Source organism: Diplotaxodon limnothrissa, linkage group LG18 (genome assembly GCF_057381915.1).
Source record: "Diplotaxodon limnothrissa isolate DT_005_m linkage group LG18, D_limnothrissa_male_GT1.1, whole genome shotgun sequence".
Taxonomy (NCBI): Eukaryota; Metazoa; Chordata; class Actinopteri; order Cichliformes; family Cichlidae; genus Diplotaxodon; species Diplotaxodon limnothrissa.
The window spans coordinates 36,367,328-36,379,372 of NC_140613.1; the positions used below are offsets into that span (position 1 = coordinate 36,367,328).

The 12,045-nt window shown below is 41.0% G+C and overlaps 1 pseudogene; it reads left to right on the plus strand.

Annotated features, from left to right (window-relative positions):
• The first annotated feature begins 423 nt into the window (after positions 1-423).
• LOC146614102 (dynein axonemal heavy chain 6-like) overlaps positions 424-12,045 on the plus strand; it is a 53,422-nt pseudogene continuing 41,800 nt past the window's right edge.

Here is a 12,045-nt window from a genome sequence, read left to right on the forward strand (position 1 = left end):
CAGAAGTGGATGTAGCTGTAATAGGAAAAGAACTATTGCTAACTTTTCTGTTAAGGCCTGATGCTTCTGAAATTCATAGCCAGTGCTCTGACACGGTGTCATCAATCTTTGAATGCTGAAAAAGCACATTATATTAATTATTATAAAATTTGTGTGCGCCTAACTTTTGTGCTGGTACGCCCAACTTTAAAAAGTTAGGCGTACCGGCACGCCCATGGCAAAAAGTTAGTCTAGAGCCCTGATGATGGTGACGTATTAATAAAATGCTGAGGAGTTTTAGAGAGGAAATGGCACGAGTCTGCAGCAGTGCTTAGTTTAGGTTTCATATCCAAAATATCCATGGTGCTGAAGCAAAGGTAATATTTTGGTGTTGCAATTTAGAAAGGAATGCAGATATCAAAATTTATATGTGAAAAGTAATTGATGAACGTGTTCTTGCAGACTGTGGTGGCCCGGGGCCTGCTTAACAGGATCCAGGAAAGTGCAGGATATCTTCCTGTCTTCATCAACTTCTCTGCTCAGACCTCCTCTGCCCGTACACAGGAGGTCATTGAGTCCAAACTGGAGAAAAAGAGAAAGAACATCTTAGGTAAAAGAGTTGCTTCCACTATTCACCTACACATCTACTGCCTGGCCATTCATCCAATAGTGCTTACACGTTTACTTTTTTCTTCTTGAATATTTATTATTTTTCTCTCCAGGAAACAAGAAGTTGGTGGTCTTTGTGGATGACTTGAATATGCCTAAGCTGGACAGTTCTGGATCTCAGCCTCCTATAGAACTCCTGCGTCAGTTCCAGGACTTTTCTGGGTTTTATGACAGAAAGAAGTTCTTCTTCAACATTAACTCTGGTTGCAGTTGAGGTTATCTATTTTAGACTTTTCCAAACAGTTTAAAAACAAAACCACAAGAAGGAGCATTTTCAGATTTTAGAAAGATTATGGGGCATGTTTCCTATAAGTACAAGCACGTATCTAAAACAAGGGTAGGACAGTTCTACTAGCACGGCTGTTCTAGACTAGCTATAAGTTAATTGCTCATAAGTCTTAACCTTTTATTTTTAGTGTCTGTACTGTTAACTCAAAAGACACGGCGTCGTAGTCTCATTCCAAGCGCTTTATTCGTTACGCCATTTTTCTCTACACCAACAACAACTCTTCGCGGGCAACAGTACTCTCGCGATATAAGAGAAAATAACAAGTTAACATGTACATTCTAGTTCCCATAAAGATTGCCTACAAGTAAAGACAAAATCGTTCTAGACTCGGCTACTATGGATGTTTTCCCCGTGTTCAGTTTTTGAGCATGGTTAAAAACCTCATTTGTTCTGTTTGCTGTTTTTAATCTTGTGGGCTATTTGTTAGCTTTTTTTCTTGCCATTTATAAAATGGGAATCAGAATGTCTTTATTGTCATTGTCGCAGGTACAACGAAATTAAAAGTGGTCTGTGATCAGTGCATCATCCATAGAATGTTTACTACCTTAACTTGTGCTATACAAACACACATATACACACAGGCACAACTGATTTTAGAACATTTCTGTACTGTCTTTAAATGCCCCACACAAGGAACCCCTCATCTTAAATGGAACATTTTATTGTCAATGGTGACATGTCAGGAAAAAGTAACATACTAGCGTTTTATCAGCTGTTTAGTAGTCCCTTTATTCTTTCTTTTTCTTCTCAGGAAATGACCATTACAGCAGCATTATGGATTTGATCAACTGGTCTCTGAATGCTATTGACACCCTTTAACGAGAAGTCTGGGCTCGGGAGAACCCGAGTGCCCTGGAGGGACTTTCCCTGCCGGATACACGATGGACGGGTGGCAGAGGATCGTGTGCCTGGCGGGACTGTCGATCGAGGACGCTGAAGATATCTACCTATTTGGAACCATGATAACAGGGTTCTTGCTGATCGGAGCTGGCTTGGCCCTGGCTTATCGGAGAATTAAGAGAGCGGAACCGGCTGTTCAAACGCCCACAAGACTGCCCGCTGGGATTGGAACGACAGGTGCGACTTCTCATAAAGGGCTCACTGAAGGCAGCATGGTTAAGAGCTTGGAGGCGCTTACAACTGCAGTGAATGCTCAGAATAACACCTTTGAGCGTATGTATGTTGGATTACATCAGGAAAGAATCAACTCAGAACAACATCTCTGGGCGGAGCTGGATTACACCTCGGATCAGTTGGCTGCGGTCGTGAGGTCTCAGAATCTGCTATGTGAGCAAAAAGAGTGACAAGTCCACAGAATCGACGGCTAATAACATCACGGAGAAGCTCGCAGCTATTAACGGGAGACTGAGAGACCAGTGTCGGAGTGTTAAAAACAGCTTGAAATTCTCAATTACCATCATAACCCGGCTACCCCTTCGGCGCCAGCTCAAGGCTGGAGCCGAACAACAACTCCCTGATAACGACTGTGTTGAGTCTGTTCCTTCCCATTCCCTGCAAGGCCACCTGGGTTGGCTGGAAGACTGTTTACTTAGCCTGGCAGGGCGAAGGACACTGTCTCAGCTGAACTATGGACACGCACACACATGCATATACTGATACTGATAAGCACTCACCGACGCATCACCCTCCCTACCCCGGATCCAACGCCACCTCCAACGCTTACCTCCCCTCTGATGTGGACATCAGGTCAGCTGGAGGCGCAGTAGAAAGATTGCAGCGGTCCCAGATCAGATGTACACACTGGAACACTTTCCCATGTTGCTGTCTGTGTTTATTGTGCTGTGGTGTGTTGATATCTGTGCATTCCTGTATTATCCTTCTGTGTTGCACATTTCAATGTTTTTTTCCTCGCTACCTGGCCTGACCTGTCTCCCCAATGTGATGTTTGTATTGTATGTACGGTCGGCAAGGTCTGTCATCTCGGTTGTGGGCAAAAGACCTGCAGCTGACAAATAAAGGCTATCTCATCTCATCTCATGTGCTCCTCCAGGAGGGGGGCGAAATCCTGTGACCCCCCAGACTTATTCGCCACTTCAGCATGTTGTGCCTGCCAACACCCTCGGACACCAGCCTCAAACAGATCTTCAAAGTCAGGAGTCCTCCAAAATACTGACACACACACACACGTATGTACAGAATTACATTTTAGGGAGTAGTGTTTACAGTTCAAAAGATATCATGTCCGTGCTTATTTATTATTAGTTTAAGTTAATCTTGATAGATTAAGAATTTCTATTGAGCAGTCTGTATGTGTTATATCCATGAACTTCTCTCTATGAGATGTTGCACTTACTTTAAATGTTTTAATTTTTCCATTTCCTGCTCCGCCAGTATATGTAATTTTCAGTATACCCCTCTTCATTCCCTCTCATTTGTGTTACAACCACTTTTCATACCCAACCTCCTTCCAGGCTATACTGAATGGTTTCCTCTGAGTTTTCCCGGGCAGTGAAGGACTGTGCCGGACAGATTGTGCATGCAGCTGTGGAGATTTATAACTGTTTAAGTGTGGATCTGCTGCCCACCCCAGGAAGTCCCACTATGTTTTTAATCTCCGGGACCTCTCCAAGTGTGTCCAGGGTGAGTATTCCTTTGGTCTTTGGCTGCTTTTTCAGTCATTGGCAATCCAGTCCTTGTATCTGACTATTTTCAGAAGAATTATTTTCTTGGTTTGTTAAGTGGCTTAACACTGACCTGTGAACCATTCAAGCAGGAAAAACGCCCCTAACTCGAGAGCTGAACCAGCACAAGTCTACACATAACAAACTTCACAAAGAACCAATTTCAGATTGTATCTTCGGGCACTTTGTTACTAGCAGCCTGTTGCAAAAACTTTGTTGCCATCTCTTGAATCTATGAGAAATGCCAAAAATAGCACAACTTGACCATCATAAAATTTTCTTTTACAATGACAAGGTGAGTCGCAGATTATTAACTGAATTTGACCTATCTCAGGATGGTGTGCCCTTAAATAATCTGGGGAAACAGGACAAGTAGAGCACAAAAGAACAACCTACTTCAGATATAGTATCTAAATGTCCCTAAGAAATAGAAAAAATATGCAGGAAAGTCCCGACACAGGACCTGAGAGATGCATTTCAGTTTTTATCAGAAGTGGTCTCGTTGGAAGGGTGGGTCTCAAAAAGAATCCCGTTTTAAGAGAGGGAGAAATGGTTAAGGTTTGCTAAATTACACAAGAACTGGATTCCTCAGAGTTTGTACCTTGACATTATTGAAGTAGTGTGGGATCATCTATACAGGGAATGGAACAAGAGGAAGTCAAGCTATAAATAAGAGCTTTGAATACAAACCTGAAGAACTAATCCTGAAGACTACTTTCAAAAACTGCAAGAAGCTTACCTAAATGTTCAGACTGTGTTGAAGAATAAAGATAGTCTTACCAAATGTTGATTTTCAAGCTTGTTGTGAGTATATAGATTCTCTCTGTTGCTTACCAGGCATACTGCAGTGTGAGCCAAGTCAAGTAAGAGACAAGACCCAGATCTTCCGCCTTTTCTGCCATGAATGCCAGCGCGTATTTCATGACCGACTCATCAACACCCAAGATAAGACCTACTTCAACACCATCATCTGTGAGATGGCCAGTAAGAACTCTCACAGTCCAGCCTCAGACTTTATTTTCTGAATGCTCAGTTAATTGTTATCAGCTCAAAATCTATATTTTGGCTTTATGGGTTTAAGATAGACCTCTCTTTTTTGCCAGGGCGATATTTTGACATCCACTTAGTCTTCACATTTTGTGTCTCATCCCATAATATTTGGGGACTTCATCAAGGTCAGGTTTTCCTCCAAGCAACTTATTTACAGGTCGACACAAAAATACTGCACATTATTTACTGATTTGCAGTTTTGTTCTGTGTCCACCATCATCCACATAGATGCATGCAGAAAAAGATCGCCTGTATGAAGACCTGACAGACATGAATAAGATCCAGACTGTACTTCAGGACTATCTTGATGATTACAACATGACCTTCTCCAAGGAGATCAAGCTGGTTTTCTTCCAGGATGCCATTGAACATGTCTCCAGGTGAGTGAATTTAACTTGTTTTTGTGTAGTTTCTTAACAGGTAGTTGATTTATTTTAGCTGTAGTTGGGACAAACTGAGTCACCCAAAGGGCAGTAGCAATACGAGTGATTGTGTTTTATTGGTTTTAAAATAGAACATGCAATGCCTGTGATATGGACTGTAAGGATCATTTATCCATAATAATAATTACTTGCATGTCTAATTAGCAGACATACCTTCCACATAAGTAAAATGCAGGCACTCTTTCTTATTTTAACGTCAGTAATAAAATTTAACTGCACATCTTCCGATTTTTTTTTTTTTAAAGGTAGTGTCATATCAAGTGATTTGATCTGATTATAGCTAGCAGTACATTTTCTAAATGACACGATGCATGTGCCATATGGAACGAAATAATCTTATTATTTTTTTAGGATTGCTCGTATAATTCGCCAGGAGCGAGGCAATGCCTTGTTAGTCGGGGTGGGAGGTACAGGCAAGCAGTCACTCACTCGCTTGGCAGCCCACATGTGTGGGTGCCGCTGCTTTGAGATTGAGTTGAGCGGAGGGTATAACTATGACAGCTTCCATGAAGACTTGAGGAGGCTCTACAAGATGGCTGGTGTGGAGGGCAAAGATATGGTGCTCCTCTTTACAGATACTCAGGTATTGCAAAAAGATTGAGCCACAAAAATACTTACAGTATTTAAGTTTCTGTGTACTTACTGTGTTTAACTATTAAATCTGTTGTAGATTGTAGTAGAAGATTTTTTGGAGGATTTAAACAACATGCTTAAACTCTGGTGAGGTGCCTAACCTCTTTGAAAAAGACGAGCTAGAACAAGTGCTTGCTGCTACCCGCCCTAAAGCCAGAGAGGCTGGAATCAGTGAAGAGAGCAGGGATGAGGTATGTACGGTACTTATGTAAATACATAAGGTTTATAAAACATGTGTCATTTAAGCAGTAACTTTTAAATACAGCATATCTGCATTATTTGTCAGAAAATAAATGAATTAAAATTTTCTGTGAAAGTTAGGATAAAGTTACAGTTAGCAAAAATGAAAAATACAATCTCGACACAGAACTTTGTTTTGGATACGACCCAAAGTGTTTAACAAATTAGAATGTGGGACGAACGTGGAGTCACGAATGTTCATATCCTGAAAAGTGTTGTGGCTTTTCTTAAATGTAGGAAATCATTCTTTAACTACCAGATATAATCACTTAGTGTTTTCAGCGACAGTACATAGATCTTCAACACGATAAAAAAAAAATGAAATTAAACATTAATTTCTAATATGAGAGAAGGATGATGAAGCCTGACCTTTGAGTTGTTTAAAGAAGATAATAAACACCTAGCAAAGCATCTGAGATTCCCACTATGGGCTAAAATTTCCACAGACTGTATGAAAGCAGACAGTTAAAATCAGTGTCCCAGGCAAAAGGAAAGAACACATGAGAGCTGATGCTGTTTGCCTGTTGTGATCTTCTATGTGTGTGTGTCTTTTTTACGTGTCTGTCATGGTGCGTTCAGGTGTTCCAGTTTTTCATCTCCCGTGTTCAAGAAAAACGACACATTGTGCTGTGTATGAGCCCTGTGGGCGATGCTTTCAGGTCCCGATGTCGCATGTTTCCTTCACTGGTTCACTGCTGCACTATTGACTGGTTTATGCGGGTATACTGATATATATGAATCACTCAGTATATACGTCACTACCCTTGTCGATGGAATCACTCTTGTTCATGTAAAATATTTCTAAAATAACCCTTTTTTTTATTTACACCACCGTCCCTTTAGATTGAATTCTTTTTCATAATCTATAGCTTTAAGGTAATCCTATTCATGTCCCTTTTTATAGAAAAAAATAGTTTCATCATCGTCATGGAAGTTGTAGTTTATATTTTTTAAGCTTCGTTTGAACTTATTACTTTAAAAAAATCTTTTTACAATTTCTATTTTTAAATAAATGTTTTATGTCCATCTGCTGAATAACTGTTCAGTTGACAGGAGCTAAAGGTCAAAGCTACAAATCGTTGTCCTCGCTGCTAACTTTATGTCACTTTCCTCTCTTTCGCTGTACGTTCTGGTGCTCAGTGGCCCCGGGAGGCGCTGCTCTCTGTCTCTGAGGCCTTTTTCCAGAATGTGGACTTTGGCAATGAGAAGCTGAAGCAGAACATCTCTGCGATATGTGTCGAGATACACGTTAGTGTCACTGAAATGGCTGAGCGCTTCTACTTAGAGCTGAGACGCCGGTACTACACCACACCTACCTCCTATCTAGAGCTTATCAACCTCTACCTCAGCATGCTTGGCAACAAGAGACAGCAGTTAGTTCTGGTATGTCAACACAATTATGGGCGATTTTTCACATATGTTGTTGATGATGAATCGTTACCTGATATTGTGTAGGAAAAATAGCAGCTAGAGACATTAGCTGGTGGTGAGTACTCATAGTCAGTTTTATTTTTACTGTGACTGTAATGCATCATGAGTTATGTCAATAATATCAAACATGATAATTATGTATGCGTGTGTTACTGTATAGGCCAGGGATCGTGTAAAGAATGGTGTCACTAAGCTGCTGGAGACCAATGAGCTTGTAGACAAAATGAAGGTGGACCTTTCTGCTCTGGAGCCAGTCCTCAAACAAAAATCTACTGATGTCGATGCCCTCATGGAGAAATTGGCTGTAGGTCAAGACAAGGCTGATGAGGTCTGTCTGTGTTTTATCACAAAACTTTCAAAAACGTGTCTGATGTTGCCTATATTTCAATTATAAATCATGGTAACTCTTTGTCATTACTTCATGAGCATAACTAAAATAATTCTCCTTGTCACAGGTACATAAAGTAGTAGAAGAAGATGAGGCACTGGCCCGAGTTAAGGCTGAAGAAACCCAGGCCATTGCAGATGATGCACAGAGGGACTTAGATCAGGCTCTGCCAGCTTTAGAGAGTGCCAACCAGGCCCTCAGATCTCTTAACAGGGCTGACATCTCTGAGATCAAGATGTTCACTAAACCCCCAGCCCTGTGATGACTGTCATGGAGTCTGTCTGCATCTTGCTTGATTGCAAGTGAGTGTGCACTATTTTCTTAAAAAAATAATAGATAAATAAATAGCTTCTTAACATGTTACACTTTTATTAGGTATCCACCCTGCACTGGTGATGGTTTCTAAAAGTGCAACTCTTTATAATCACAATAATGTAATAACTTTATCACTCCTTCACTTCAACGGGACTATTTTTTCAATCTTATGTATTTTGCGTTTAACATTAAACAGAGATGACTTGCAGATTTCACCATTCACTAATCTACTGCATTGTTGATCTGAATTAAATCTTCACAATATCCTCTTTGGGATTTTGAAACTTGCTGTTCTGCCCAAAGAATTTTCATTACTTTGAAAAGCTCAACTAATGTCACGGTCTAATGTATCGAGCAACCGTGACATTTCTTTAGTCCTTATTTGTTAACAGTGTCTCACTAACTTTCTTCTCTCCTAACAGACCAGACTGGCTAAGTGCCAAGCAATTACTGGGCGATCCCAACTTTCTCAGGCGTCTGACAGAATATGACAAGGACAATATCAAACCTAGGATCCTGCTGAAACTACAAAAATACATCAATGACCCTAATTTCATGCCTGAAAAGGTCAGTTTGGATATTTTGGCAGATTAAAAAATGTCAAAGTACAAACAGAGCCAGTGAAAATAACATCTTCTTACTGTATCATTATGACTAAACGTGGTTTTTCAGATAGTATAACCTATCAGAAATTCTGAAATGTTTCAGTATGTTTTTGCTTGGCCTAGTTTCTTATTGTGTCGCTCTTATTAGGTGGAAAAGGCATCAAGGGCGTGCAAGTCCATGTGCATGTGGGTCAGAGCTAGGGATGGGTACCGGTGTCATCATGGCACCGGTTCTGACATAAACGGTAGTAACCAGACCGAAAAGCAGCGCACATTTCGGTGCTTTTTTTTTCCTGAGATGTCACACACTTTGGATTCTAGCCAATCATTTTACGTTTCCGAGGATAGTAGGCGGGGCCAGGTACGTATGTTCTTCTAGAGCAGAGCTACAGATTAAAAATGCCCAAGGTGAAGCGGTCAAAAGTCTGGCTGTACTTCACAGCAAAAGATGCAAACTCAGCAGCAACAAGTGCTTTAAGCTGATACTGTGATACTGTCAAAGGAGGTAACACCTCGAATCCGATGAAACACCTGGCGACGCATAGCGTTTTTTTTAAAAGCCGAAAAATGTGCCGTATTTGATAGCTTGCTGCGAGACCTCACACCGAGCACATCTACTGCGGGTCGGTTGCCTGTTATGCAACATCCCCCAAAAACATGAAGAGGAGAGTCCTGGCCCCTAGCCCTGCCAGTGTAGCAGAAATGATGAGGATGATGATGCAGCAGCAGCCGTTCTTCTCTGCGTGAGTAGCTTCATGTTGTTCGTGTGTAATTTACGTTGAGTAGGCTAACCACGTTATTACATTAATGCATGTAAGGTGAACTAGCAAACACAGACGTAGTTACATGCGGCTGTCTTCTTGTTTGATGGCAGATGCTCCCTTCACCCTGGCCAAAAAGGCTAAAATGACCAAAGAAAAAGAGGAAAACAGTTAAACATGAGAGGTTTAGGACAAAGTTTGTGTTTTTTCCATTGTTTAAGCACTGCTTCCAGCCAACAGTGATACCATATATGCCCCATAGCTGCAGAAAAGGCTAACATTGTTATCTTTTTACAAAAAAACAGCTGAACATGAGAGGTTTTTGGACCAATTTTGTGTTCTCCATTCTTTAAGCACCGTTTAAGCACCGGCACAGTTTCAAAAGTACCGATTTGGCACCGGTATCGGATAAAACCTAAACGATACCCATCCCTAGTCAGAGCTATGGATCTTTACTCGAGTCTTCAAAGAGGTTGGCCCAAGAGAGAAAAACTGGCCAAGGCACAGGTCAGTTACAGAGTGCATTGTTGATGTGCCGTCATTGTTAGCTGAAGCTGAAATAAATTAACGTTCTAGGTTTACCTCACTAAGGAAAAATATGTTCTTACAGGCTTATTCAAATGTAAGTTATTAAGTGTTTCAAAGTAATTATAAGGATTCAACCTGTAAAAAAAAAAAACAGTCCTGTGGGAGCCCTGATTTAGGGTTTTAACATTATCTATCATTCAGAGTTGTGTTAATTTTAGCCACATCATACAGGTTAAGGGGGAAATTATAATGTAGATATGAAATAGTTTGTAATATTTTTGGGTTTTTTTGGTTTGTTAATAGCGCAGCTTAGGCTGCTGCCCCCGCGACCCGGCCCCGGACAAAGCGGATGAAAATGGATGGATGGATGGATAATAGTGTTACACTAAACCAGGACAAAAATATCTGCATTTGTGGGACTACGACTGCTGACATTTAAGTAAAATGTTGATCTAAACATTATTTCTTCTTCATAAACATAAGAAAGAGTTAGTGTCGTCTGTGTTACCTGCTATATATAAACACAAAGCAGCTTAATGTCTTTAGCAGACATATTACCAATGCACTCTGGTGCATTGGTAATATGTCTGCTAAAGACATGGTGAGGTCTAAAGAAGGAGATGATCAGTTTGACGCTGTTCACTAGTGGATCATGAATCACAGTTTATATAATGGAAGTTTGTAAGCTACCCAGTCTAAGATGGGTCACTGCAAAGCCAAGTGTTGGTGGTGGTCTTCAGCTCTCTCATTAGTGTTTTATTCCACTCGCTGTTTCAGATTATTGGGGAATTTTAGAAAATTTAAGGCAGGAGACTATTTTCAAGACAAACGCATCGCTGGATTTCTATGGGCTTTGCCAATGTTGTAGTACTGTAGCTAGAGCTATGCAGCTTATTGCTTTAAGAAGCAGTCAAGATTTTGGCCAGAGTACGTTACAGCACTAAGTCTGATGTAGGTTTGGCATATGTGCACTAAACTTAATGATGAGAAATAAAAACCAGACCAACACATCAATCAATCAATCTTTATTTATAAAGCACTTTTCATACAAAAAAAATGTAGCACAAAGTGCTTTACATGGTTAAAAGCAGCCCACCCCACCCTCCAACTCACTCCCCACACTCACACACACACACGCATACACGCACACTTAAAGAGTAAAAATTGGGCTGGGTTCACATGAGCCAAGTGAGGAAACACTATAACAGGGAGCCGTCTGCACCGGGAGCTGGTCACAGACCGCAGCCTCCAGGCTGGGCACACAGCAGGAGGGAGGCAAAGAAGCCCCCCAGCCAGGCTGAGAGGACCCCCAGAGACCCAGCAGCCACGGTCGATCACAGCCCTGGTGCAGAGAGCGCCCTCCGAGGAAACACTGGAGATATGACGCAATAGGATATATACAGGGTAAAATGATAAAATAAATAAGAACAGGATACAATATAAATATAAATATAAATATAAATAGAGTAAGAAGATTAAAAAATGAATAAGAATAAAATCAATAAATATTAGGTAAATCCTAAATTAATAATAGAATAACAGGATAGAATAAATAAGCATAAAATAAATAAATGTTAAGTAAAAGCTAAATTAAAAAGGTGGGTCTTGAGCCTGTTCTTAAAAACATGTACGTTCTCTGCGGCCCTGAGCTCCTCCGGCAGGCTGTTCCACAGACGAGGACCATACCACTGAAAAGCTGCCTCTCCGTGAGTATGTGTCCTGACTTTAGGGACAATCAAAAGGCCAGCACCAGAGGACCTCAGGGTCCGCGAGGGTTCGTATGGTAAAAGCAGATCTGAGAGATAAGAAGGCCCAAGACCATTAAGACATTTAAAAACCAATAAAAGAACTTTAAAATCGATCCTGAAACACACGGGGAGCCAATGCAGCGATTCTAAAACCGGTGTAATGTGGGCCCGCCCTCTGGTCTTCGTCAGCACACGAGCTGCCGAGTTTTGCAAGAGTTGTAAAGGTGAAATATTCTTCTTAGGAAGACCAGAGAGCAGGGCAGTAATCAATGCGACTGGTAATAAAAGCATGCATCAGCATCTCCGTGTTGGCCCGAGAGAGAA